Below are 12285 nucleotides of genomic sequence, written 5' to 3'. Positions count from 1 at the left end.
CTTATTTTAAAAGTTTCTCCTCTCACGTTCGATTTATTTATGTATTATTTATTTATTTATTTATTTTTGAGTCTATTTATTTTTAGATTTATTATATTGTATATGTTACATTCCTTGAACTAAAACTGTGATTGATTAAATTCGCATTAAATTGCAATTGTGTATAGTAATGCATCATTATTATTTATTTTTATATATTTGTATTAAAATATTATAATTATTGAGCAAGAATATTTTAAATGGTCATTAGGGGGTCAATGTAATAAAAAAGGGGTTGAAATAGAACTAAAATAAGAGCAAGGGTGTCTCAAATGAAAAATAAAAAATGTGAAAAAGGATTGAAATAAAAAAAATACTGGGGTTCAATGTGAAAAACAGGAAATATATATATATATATATATATATATATATAAGCTTTTGATGCCGTTTGGTTGAGGGTACTATCAAATTACCCCTGAAATCTAATATAAAATTATCATACGATTGGAATATTACACAAATTACTTAGACAACCGCAAGGGTTGTTTGTCCACAAAATCTTACATTATTACTCGGAATATATAGCATTACCAAAAATGTGATTGTATTGATTGGACTATGCTCAATTTTTGTTTGGTCCACAAGCAATTAATGTGGTTAGAATGTAAATGTGGGAATATAATTTTGGGTCCTATCTCAAAGTGATTATATTAATTGGAAAAAAGGAAAGAAAAAAAAAATGAAATATTAATTTTAGGTCCTATCTCAAAGTGGGCTATTTTCCTTGCAACATCAATACTGAATTGATGACCTTGACTTTATTGTGCATATTTATTAAAACTTTTAAGCGAAGTACAAACAAAAACATTTCACTAAACGTGAGAACTGAAAAAGAAATACAATATAGAGTTAACATAGAGCAAAACAAGAAAATAAATAAAGCATGCAGCCCCGGGGAAATAGGGACAAAAGGGTTTATAAACAAGACACTGGTTCTTCCTCACTCCACTCCACTCCACTCCACTTCTATTCACTCATCGCATGACCCTGGGTGCTCTCTGAAAAACTCCAGGCTGTGCTTAGTAGTAATAGCTAGGGCTTCCAATCGTGTTTTCTTTGCTTCTAGAGTTGTAGCAATTCATGACAAAAACCATATATCTGATATATATTATATTCAAGAATTCAACTTTTAATTCAAAGTTAGGTTCTCGCTAGCACTCGACCACTGGTTGCCCCATTGAGTGCCGCAAGGTTGGCGGCTATATGGCACCACCGTCTATAGGGCATGGCAAGTGCTCATTGGTTGTGGGCAGCGTCACATTGGATGGTTGAACGTTACACCCCACTGAGACAAGCCCATTGCTAGGATCCCACCCTATTACCAACCCAATTGTCAGTGACTCAGCCATGTATCATGGCTCAAGCCATTACATTTGGACCCATTTATCAAGCTGGGACTAAGCCTTGTTACTTGTTAGAAGCCAACCTCGTTTTTGTTGGTCCCAAGCTATGCACTAATGTAAGCAGCTTAATTCATGGGCCAAATTCACTATAGATCACATAATTTGGGGTTTGTTGTTCTAAGCCTTGTTTATCTTAGGGTCTAAGGTAATATTTGTTTTGTGGTATTTGAAGTTGCATTGTAACTTCAAATACTACATTTAAAAATCCTTTGTTTGGTTTGAGGGATTTTAAAGCACCAAGGTAAAACCAATTACTCCCACGGATGTATTTGGACTTTACGTCCAAATTGGGCGTAAGTTGAAATCCCGGGAGTTGAAAATCCTTAGGTGATGTATATATATGTGTATATATACATATGCATATATATATTTATATATCTCTACATGCATATATACATATACAAAAATATATACATATACACATACACATATGAATACATACATATATACAAACATATACATACTTATACACACACTAGGGCTGTAAATGAGCCTAGCCGAGCCGAGCTTTGCCTTGTTCAAGCTCGGCTCGTTATTATTTAATCGAGCTTGAACTCGAGCAGAGCTTTCTTCGAGCTTCATTTTTTATGTTCAAGCTTGGCTCGTTACTATTTTAACCGAGCTCGAGCTCTAATCAAGCTTTTTTCAAGCTTCATGCTCTAGCTCAACTTGTTAAGAAAATTCGAAACTTAGACTTAGCTAGCTAACTTGATTAAGGCTTGACTATTTTTTTTATATTTTATTTTTTTATTTAGTAAACTTATTTAATGAATCATTATCAAGTGTGACTCAACTCGATTTGAGTTTGATTATATTAATGATTGTTAAAAATAAAATTGTAAATGATACTATAAACGAGCTTTTAATTATACAATAAACGAGTTCTTCACAAGATTTAATGAGCCGAGTTTGGTGGTGTTCAAGCTTGGCTCATTTATCTTATGAGCTCATTTAACTTAATGAACTAGTTGACCTGAGCTTTTAATGAGCTTAGCCTTCGAATAGTAGTTTATAGCCCTATATGTGTAACTCAAATTGACAACAATGACATAGTCACATATACACCTTAATATACATATACATATACATATATATAATGTAATATATATATATATATAAACGAGCTCACAATCGAGCTTATAAACGAGCTTGTTCATGAGCTTGGTCACGAGCTGTGTTCACGAGCCAAAATGAGCCGAGCTTTTGGCTGCTCAAGCTTGGCTCGTTTATTAATCGAGCTTGAAAATGATGTTCAAGCTTGACTAATTTACAATATGAGCTAAACACGAACGAGCCTTTATCGAGCCGAACACCAAGCTACTCACGAACGGCTCGGCTCAAATACACCCCTGTCACACACTTATACATATGTATATGTATACATACATACATCATATACTTATATATCTGTATAAGTCTGTGCATAAGTATATATATAAACATACATATGTATATGTATATGTATGTTTGTATAAATATACATATGCAAATATGTATATGTGTATACATATATATATATACACATATATATTACAAATCTCTCCAACCAAATTTTAATAAAGCATTTCTAAGTGCATACAACCAAACACTAAATTTGGCTATATTGTATTTTAAAAATCAAGTACTTCAAGTTACAATGTAACTAAAAATCCACTACATTTAAACTTACATCCAACCAAATGCCACCTAAGTGATTAGAAGATTGACTTTCACTCATCATAATGCTCATATATGTAATTATGAAAATGTTTCACCTATCACTTTGGAAGGAACACTTTGGCATCTAAACAACCAAAGCACAATTATAAAACGTGTCAAACTAAAAGCATGTCTATAAATCACCTTGCCTGTTAATTTAATTAGCCACTTGGTAGCCAAGCAACCCCAACTCCGCTCTTCATCTGAAAGATTCTTATGTGAATAATATCAAAACTTAGATAATCCATTTGATAGGCAAGATTTTAAACGATAGCGCAAAACAACTTTTATTGTTACAAATATATTAAGAGTACAACACAAACGACTAATTAAGGAAATCACAACTAGCTAATTTTTTATATCACCAAAACCACGGTACAAAAATTCTAAATACATGACAACTTAAAGCCCATACATGACAATTTTGAAAGGGGGTTAGGTTTTACTAGGTCGAAACGAATTTATTTCCCTTCTTGAACATTGTGACCGCCAAAGCAAAAAACAACAATGTTGCACAGTTGTCCACCGGTTACAGTACCTGTGATAAGTGCTTGAGTGAACATGTTTTTATACGTGTTTTACATGCATTGAGCATCATTTTATATGTGTATTATGGCTCATATCATGTATTGGGTGTTCTTTTATGCATATAGGTTGTGAATGCATTGGAAATGCAAAAAGAAGCAAAGATAGGCTATTAAGGCACTATGTTTAGAGTTCTTGCCCAAATCAAGGACGAAAACACAAGAGGAGTTTGTGAATGAGGAGCTGTGTGCCAATTTCCATAGATATGCAAGTCAATTTACCGTTTGGAAGGGCACAAAGGCAGTCACATTTTCACATTCCTACTCTTTGTGAGGATTTCAAGATCTTTCAAGACGCGTCGATAAAGAAAAGTCTTATAGCCTACCACATAATCGTGTGCCCGATTATGTGGTCTCAAGAGAAGAATATTTGGATCGCGTTATGGAAATCACTGTAGTAAAGTAACGTAGCAATTCTACTGTAGCAAAATTACTATTCACACGCCCACGTGGAAATTTCTGCAGCCCACGCGGGCACGTGAAAAATCCACATGGGCGCATGGGGGCACGTGACAGACGCGGTCTAAGGCCTATAAATAGCCGTTTTGCCCTAGTCTTTCTCATCTTTTGTGCGGCTCTTGAGGGGTGAGACGGCTAGGGTTTGGAGAGGAGGTCTTTGCCAATTTGGAGGGTATTTTTCACCAACTTTGATAGTTTCCTTCGACGTCATAGCACTTGGGAAGTCACCGACATCCTAGCTTCGGAGAAGAATCCTTCAAGACGTTGAACTACCCACCAAGGCCTATCATCACGAATTCAAGGGGGTTTTCTCTATGGTTTTTGTTGCTTTTCATTGTATTAATCATTGTCTTGTAACTTGCCCCATGGAGGGCTAAACACTAGTAGGTATTTGGGCATGTGAACCCTAGGATCTATGTTTTTGTATTGATTGGCTTTATGTTTCTATTAAATCCGAGTTGATTTGAGTTTTAATCTTGTCTTCCCATTGCTTGCTTGGTTTATTAATCCTTGTGGTTGATTGGATTTGCATGATTTGTTACTTTGATGAGAGAGAGGTCTCCATTAGAGTTAGAACTTCAAGGTTAAAGAGGGTTGAGAGGGTGAGTTATGAGATAGTGGAGTGTCTCCTTTCCCTTCCGATTGAGTGTTTCCTATCTCCGTATATCCTATACTCTATGCAACCATATTTGGTGTGAGGCATGAGATTGAGAGATTTCTCCACCGCGACCTTGTAGGGGGTGAGGGATCCTTCGCTGGGAATTAGGGTTGGATCTATCTTTAGGAATCGGTTTCACTCTTAGGTGTCCCTAGAACGTATTGCGGTCATATGGAGTGTGAGGTGTTGAGATTGAGCGATTTCTCCTCCGGGACCTTGTAAGGGACTAGTACCGGTGGCTTGGAGCAAGGGCAGGTTTTCTTGGATTATCTCGACTCTTTAGACTCGGTTTAGAAGCATTTAGCGAATCTTGAACTTCATGTTAGATACTATGGGGAGCATTGCCTGGGTACCTCATCTTTATTGATTGAGATTCTCCATCCATTTTACCCTTGCATATTCGTCTCCGGTATTCATTTCTTCGTACATTGGATCACCACACCTTTCCATTTATCATTAGGCTAGAAAGCAGAAAAGAAGTTAGTACTAGTAGCCCTATTCCCTGTGGATTCGACTACCCGACTCACCGGGTATTTTATTACTTTGACACTCGTGCACTTGCGGTACACACACGCATATTCGGACATGTCAACTTGTGATTACTCCAAAAAGTTATTGGGCATCTTTTCCGTCCATTTCAAACTCAAATTGATGTAATTAGGTTTTTGTGTTCTTTTTGGATGATGATGAGATTTATTTTTAAGTTCTTTATTCTAGACCATTGTTATCGCATTATTTATTTATTCATTTATCTGTCTATTTGTTTGTTTGTTTGTTTTTTTTATTTTTTATTGGTTTTTTTTGTTAGGATTTTAATGGGAGTTTGTTGGTTGTGGCTGGAAAGCTTTTTAAAATGTGTTGTGTCTGGATAAAATCTTTGGATTTTAATAATATATTATGGTGAGCATTTATATATTGTAAAAAAAACATTGAATAGCCAAAAGATATTACAGTAATTTTATAATTTTTTATTCTATACTTTTATAAAGCAAATACTAAATAGCAAAAAAATAATAATAATACTATCCAATAAACATCAAACATAGAACAACACAAGCACTTATGTTAGACTGTACTACTTGTGATAGTTTTAGAAACAAATCAAATGCACCTGAAGTGTTTAAATGTTGCAACAACAAATAAAGCAACACATCTAAGATATTTACAGTAGAAGGTGCACCGGTTAGACGGGCCTAACCCTCATGGTCTAAGTCAGCAAAAACTGGACCACAAACCAGCTCATGCTACAAGAGATACCTGTTAGGCCAAGTCGGCAACCAAAAGCACAGTGAATTTGGGTGAGCTAGGCCTGGCCTGGTCAGTCCTATAATTCACCAAGTCTGGCAAGCTAGATCCTGACACGTTGGGTTGAATATTTATTTTTACTATTAGTTTTTGAAGAAAAATAGCTACCGAGAGCTACTTTGTTAGAAAGGCAAAGAAAGAAAACAAAGAAGGGCAAAACCCGAGGACAATTAGAACACTCAAACTAACAAGGAAGCTGGAAAAAAAAACACAAACAAAGACAAAGATCAAAAGTAATAGTAATTGCTTTTAACACATTTCATAAACCATCTTAGGAGATCCATGCCTGGTGAAAAAGAGAGATGTCATAGCAGGACCTCCCTTGAGTTGGCTGTTTATCAGCTAGACCATTCCACTCCTGGGGATGACTTCAATGCTGAAGTTGTTGATATTGTATAATCTTCTGAGATTGTGAACTCTTTGATTCATCCTATTCTACAATGAATATTTTTATTATTAAATAAAAGTCTTTAGGCCTTGCTTTCATCAAAGGATGCTTTAGCCACTTGAGCTAAGTTTTGTTGTTGTTGTGTTGCGGAACAAAAAGCAACTCAAGTACCTAGAAACTTCAAAAATATAGGAATTGTGATGCTATTAGACTAATAGTAAATAGTCTAAAGGAGTGATGAAGTGCTTATAGTTAACCAAAAATAATTTAAAAATAAAATAATAAAAATAATTTCTAACAAGTAAAAAATTAATAAATTGTATTTAATTACTCATTAACATTTTCCGTAACTAGATTCTTTAAAAATAATTTTAAAAATAATAAAAATAAAAATAAAAAATCCTAATAAATCACAATAATTTGAAACAACTCTCAATAATTCAAAATAACTTATAAAAGATGAAAAGATTGCAATTAATTTGTTCACCCATCAAATTAAGTTTTTTTTTATAGATCCTCTCGAGTATAAAAGGAATCAAAGCATGAATAATTATATGCTAAGAACTTATAATAAGCATCTAAATAGCTTAGCAAACCTTCTAATTTCTATTTGGAATTTGGAACAAATGCAACTAAAACAATAGAAATATATATATATATATATATATATATATATAAAATAGGAAGATAAGCTTGTGAAAATAAATTTGTGCTTATATTAAAAACAAAAAAGAAAATTCATAAGTCTAATCGTAATACCACTAATATTCATATAATTTAAAGGGTTTAATCACTATTTTAGTCCCTGCACTTTTCTCTTTCTACCTTTTTAGTCCCCGCACTTAAGATTCCACCCTTTTAGTTCCTATACTTTTGAAAACCAGTAAAAATAGTTCAACCCGTTACTCACCATCAGTTTTACCATTTATTTCATCCTATGTGGCTTTTCTAGAATATAATATTATTAAATAATGTGGAAAAATAACAAAAAATAACAAAAATGATAATAAACCTCGGATTCGGATAAAAAAAAGGATCCGAATTGAAACCCCGCCAACCCCTTTTTTTAACACATGGGAAAACACTAATCATACATAGGAAAATGTCATTATACACCGAAAGTCGTACCTATCTATGCTAAAGTTGAGAAAAAAAAATGATGGCTAGCTTTTGTATTTCATCAAGCCGGGTTAATCTTGGGCAATTCTTTTTCCTTGGAAAGAACTCCGATTTCACCTTTCTCTACAGTTCATGATATGGCTAACTGGGGTTTGGGTTGTCTTCCTTCCCTTTGTCGTTGCCGTCAACACTCATAACTAGGGGTGTAAATGAGCCAAGCTACTCGTGAGCTACTCGAGATCGGCTCGGTCAATGCTCGAATTCGATTCGATTTTTCACGAGCCGAGCCGAGCTCGAGCTGCTCGTTTATGTTAACGAGCCGAGCTCGAGCCCAAAAATACTCAGCTCGTGAGGCTCGCGAGCCTAAACGAGCTTTTATATATAAAATATTAAATTATTTATATATAAATTACAAAAATACATAATTATATAACCTATATAAAATTACAAAAATACTTATGTATACATGCTAATCGAGCTTAAACGAGCCGAGCTCGAGCTACTTGAGCTTTTTAGCGAGCCGAGCTCGAGCACAAAAAAAATAGCTCGAACGAGCTCGAGCCGAGCTCGAGCCTTTGAATAGTATACTCGAGCCGAGCTCGAGCCTGGTGATACTCGGCTCGGCTCGGCTCGTTTACAGCCCTACTCATAACTCATTTCATTCTTTGGTGAAGGCATGTTCATTGGACCCTCAAATGGTAGTAAGGTTGCTTTAGGTGACGACATTTCAACAGTTGTAGCTGGATCACTAGAGGGATCCTTTTGATTAGTTTGCGATGTTTTCTGCTTGGGTTCCACAAGGATTCAATAATTTCATCAACGTTGATGGCGTTGTCATCATTGTCGTCCTGTGACACTCCTCTGGCTGGGGTCATTTCTATTTCTTCTCTGGATTTCACATTACGAGCCCTCTTTAATGCAGCCCTTTTTGGTGGAGCCCTCTTCACTGGAGCTCTTCTTGGAGGAATTTTGGTGTTGCCTTTTTCAGCAATAGTACAAGCAATTGTGGCTTATGTAACCTGACGAGCACGTGTCTCAGATTGAGTAACATTAGTGGCAAACTTCCCCATGGTAGATGCAATTACATCGGCTTCTATCACAGCTATTTCTATGTTCGGGGGAGGTATCTATACTTCAGGTGCAGGTATTTCTTCCATTGGAGTAGATTTTTCAATTAATAGGGGAACATGGGTCCTCGATAACCTTCTGTGCATTACTTTCTTCTTGTGGGTCCTTGTAGATGGAGAACGAGCAACTTGTGGTGGAAGTTGTTTGACATCTTCCTCTTTCAGGGGTGTCATTGGGTTAGCCTGTTGTTATCAATCAACTTGGCCGTCCCGATCATCAAGGCATTAGAGGAATTCTCCAAGTTCTCTTAAAACTTGTTGCAAAAGCGAGGGCACATCATCATCACCACCAATCCTCCAATTGCATCTAGTAGTAGATGTTCAATGAGGGGCATTCTCTCAGGACTGGAGGAGGGAGAACATTCTTTCTCCTTACGGGCTCTTTGCTGAACTTTTTCTTGGCCTCCGTGGGGCTATTCCTCATCTTCTTTAGGCTGCCAGAGGGCGAACGATCCCGATGTCATCCCTTACCCATGATAGATCCCGCTAGTGCAAACTCCTCATCGTTGGCGGGGACTAGTTCAAAAAACTGCACATCATATGGCAAAACATTACATAGGAAGTATATAAACATACATTGTAAAGATACAGTATACACATTAATATTGTAAGGTTACATAGGATGCATAAAGAATTACATATGAAAAAAGTGCTACATAGAAAAATAATATTCATTTACACATAAAAAAAATTAAATAGAAAACACTAATGAAGGTATAAACATACTTTTTTTCCCTTTAAGGGATTTTAAAAGAGGTTAAATGGATGCTTTTTTTATAAAACTGCTAAGGGCCAAGGTGCACCCTTTCAAGTATCCTGCAGGTGTTGACTTCCCCTTGCACCTAAGTTGCACACTGGCCGCTATTACTGGGACATCTGACATCAGCCACTTGTGAGTGGTGCATGCTTACGCGTAACAGCTAAGGTTGGCCAAATCATCAGCATAATGTGCAACCCATGGTTGGTGTGTTCAGTGAAGTGTTAGGGAAGAGAATGAAGATCATGAGATAGACCACAAGTAACTTCACAAATGTCTCTGCTTCTTCATCTTTGCAATTGACGAGTTTGAGAAGGTTGGTTTTTCTTGCATCTCAATGGTGTTTGTGTATTTTATGAAGATACATTTGCTCAAAGATGGAGTACTTTTTTTGGTGTTAGAAGCAGACAATATCCCCTTCACAGCGCAAACCCATAATAAGCTCGACATCATCAGGCATGAAAGCAAGTGTGCTTTCACCTATCTTAAAATGCTGGATTCGATCATCATACATTTTCATAAGTGTGTTCAGTACCCCCCCTTGCAATATGGGTTCCACTTCCATTAAATGCGCGAAAGGAGTACCTTGAATGATTTCCTACTGTTACAAAGCCATGTGAGGCTTCAACTCGGTAAGTGTTGCCACAAAGGGGGCCATATTTTGTTTGTACATACAATCGCAATGAAAACAATACACACAATTAGTTCAAGATGAACGATGATAGAGTAACAAACATTAACACATAAATAATACATAGTCAGAAACATGTAATACACAAGAATCACACAGAAACAAATGTGAAGAAGCCCTAAACTCGATTGAAAACCCTAAAACTTTCTATTTATAGAAATCCAAGAACCCAACCCCTTCACTCTCGCCCATAGAGACCTTCTTACCTTCAGCCTAACAATTATGTTGTTGAAATCACAGTGAAAAGGAGAACAACGGTGAGAAGAAGAAGTGAAGAGGAGGAAAAAAAATGGTGCCCGACGAGAATAGGCAAATGGCAAGGATGATAAGACGAGAATAGGCAAACGGCGAGGATAATAATATTCAAAATTTACTTTAGATAAAAAATTTATTTATCATTAATCGGATTTTTGTGTATTAAGGGTATAAAAGTAATTTTGTTACATTCCCTTTTAAATTTTTTCAATTCCCAATAAAATATTCTTCCAACCAAACATAGTTTTCATTCTCATTCCTATTCCTACAGTATCATTACCATTACTTTTCCCATTCCCATTCCGTGAACCAAACAAACACACAAGTTTACATTTCCAACTGATTGCTAGCAGTAAATATGAAAGAAATCAATTTCGAGCCAAATTGTTTGTTTTGAGTTGAATCACCATCTACCAATAATACCACTGATACCAAACATAGGATATGGATTGAATCATTCACAAGCTGTTGGCTAACTAAAATCTTCATTATCAGTAGCTAGATATTAGGTTGATGAGTTTTCAGTGTCTGATTAATTACATGTCTAACACCATTTCTACATGCCTCGTAAATCTCATGTAATGTTGTAGGCAGGGATATCCATGACTTCATTGGCAACTATCTACATAAGTATATACATTCTGGCTTCATACATCTTTGTCCACGTGTTGTGTTATTGCTGAAGAAGTACTATCAATGGAAGTGATTGACAAGAGCAAGATCTTGATCATTGGGGTGACAGGCTACATTGGAAAATTTATTGTGGAAGTAAGCTTGAGTATGGGACACCCGACCTTTGCCTTGGTGAGAGTGACCACCATGGCTAACCATCCTGAAATGACTCACTACATTCAGGACTTGAAGGACTCTGGTATCACTATACTCTTTGTAAGCTTGTTTTTCTGTTTGTTTTAGCTGTTTCCTCTGTTTAGACCTGTTACTTACGTTTAATGTTCATATTTTCCTATGGGAATATCTATACGATATATATATACTTATCAATTAATGTAAGGGAACTTATATGACCATGAGAGCTTGGTGAAAGCTACAAGCAAGTTGATGTGGTCTTCTCTTTAATGGGTCATCATCCCGATAAGCATATTTTTGATCAAACTAAAATTGTTTTTGCTATTAAAGCAACACGAAATGTCAAGGTTGAGCAAGCTCAGTAAGATGAACTGTCTTTGTCTATGCTTAAATAACTTACTTTTGAAAATTTGGAATGCAGAGATACTTTCCTTCAGAGTTTGGATTTGATGTAGATAAAGTTCAAATATTAGAACCAGCAAAAAGCACATTGGCAATTAAAGCTCACATTAGGGAGGAAATTAGGAAGGCTGGAATTCCCTTTACCTTTGTCTTATGCAACCTTTTCTCAAACTATTTCCTTTCTCGCCTTGGCCAAGTTGAGTCTACCAGAATTCCCAATGAAGAGGTGATCATCTTAGTTGACTGAAATACCAAAGGTATATGTACATGATAAGCACCAAAGATTTTGCTTCTCATTTTGTGCATTATATGTTGAGGATATGATTGAAGATGGGGTGCAGACAAGGGGTATGGAAATCCAAGGGTAGCAATCATCAAAGGAATGGTGAGGGTTTTGTGCTGCATGGTGTTCGCAGGCAATGGGCAAGAGAATGGAAGAAGGATCCTTTGCAAGTATGAACTGTACCTGATTGGAATGGTGAAGCATGGTGCTGTTGAGAAGCTAGTTAGCTTGCTTCTCAGGTGTGGTAGTTAAGGCGGTTGTGTTTTGAGAAAAGAAGTATTATTATATTGTTGTAATCTTTTGTAGTTAG

General features: G+C 36.0%; 1 pseudogene; it reads left to right on the top strand.

Moving 5' to 3' along the window:
- Nucleotides 1–11179: 11179 nt before the first annotated feature.
- On the top strand, nucleotides 11180–11939 carry LOC120265288 (annotated as a pseudogene).
- Nucleotides 11940–12285: the final 346 nt, after the last annotated feature.

The sequence above is a fragment of the Dioscorea cayenensis genome, chromosome 7, assembly GCF_009730915.1.
Source record: "Dioscorea cayenensis subsp. rotundata cultivar TDr96_F1 chromosome 7, TDr96_F1_v2_PseudoChromosome.rev07_lg8_w22 25.fasta, whole genome shotgun sequence".
NCBI lineage: Eukaryota > Viridiplantae > Streptophyta > Magnoliopsida > Dioscoreales > Dioscoreaceae > Dioscorea > Dioscorea cayenensis.
Note: the sequence above shows the minus strand (reverse complement) of the source record. Positions and strands in the feature narration are given on the sequence as shown.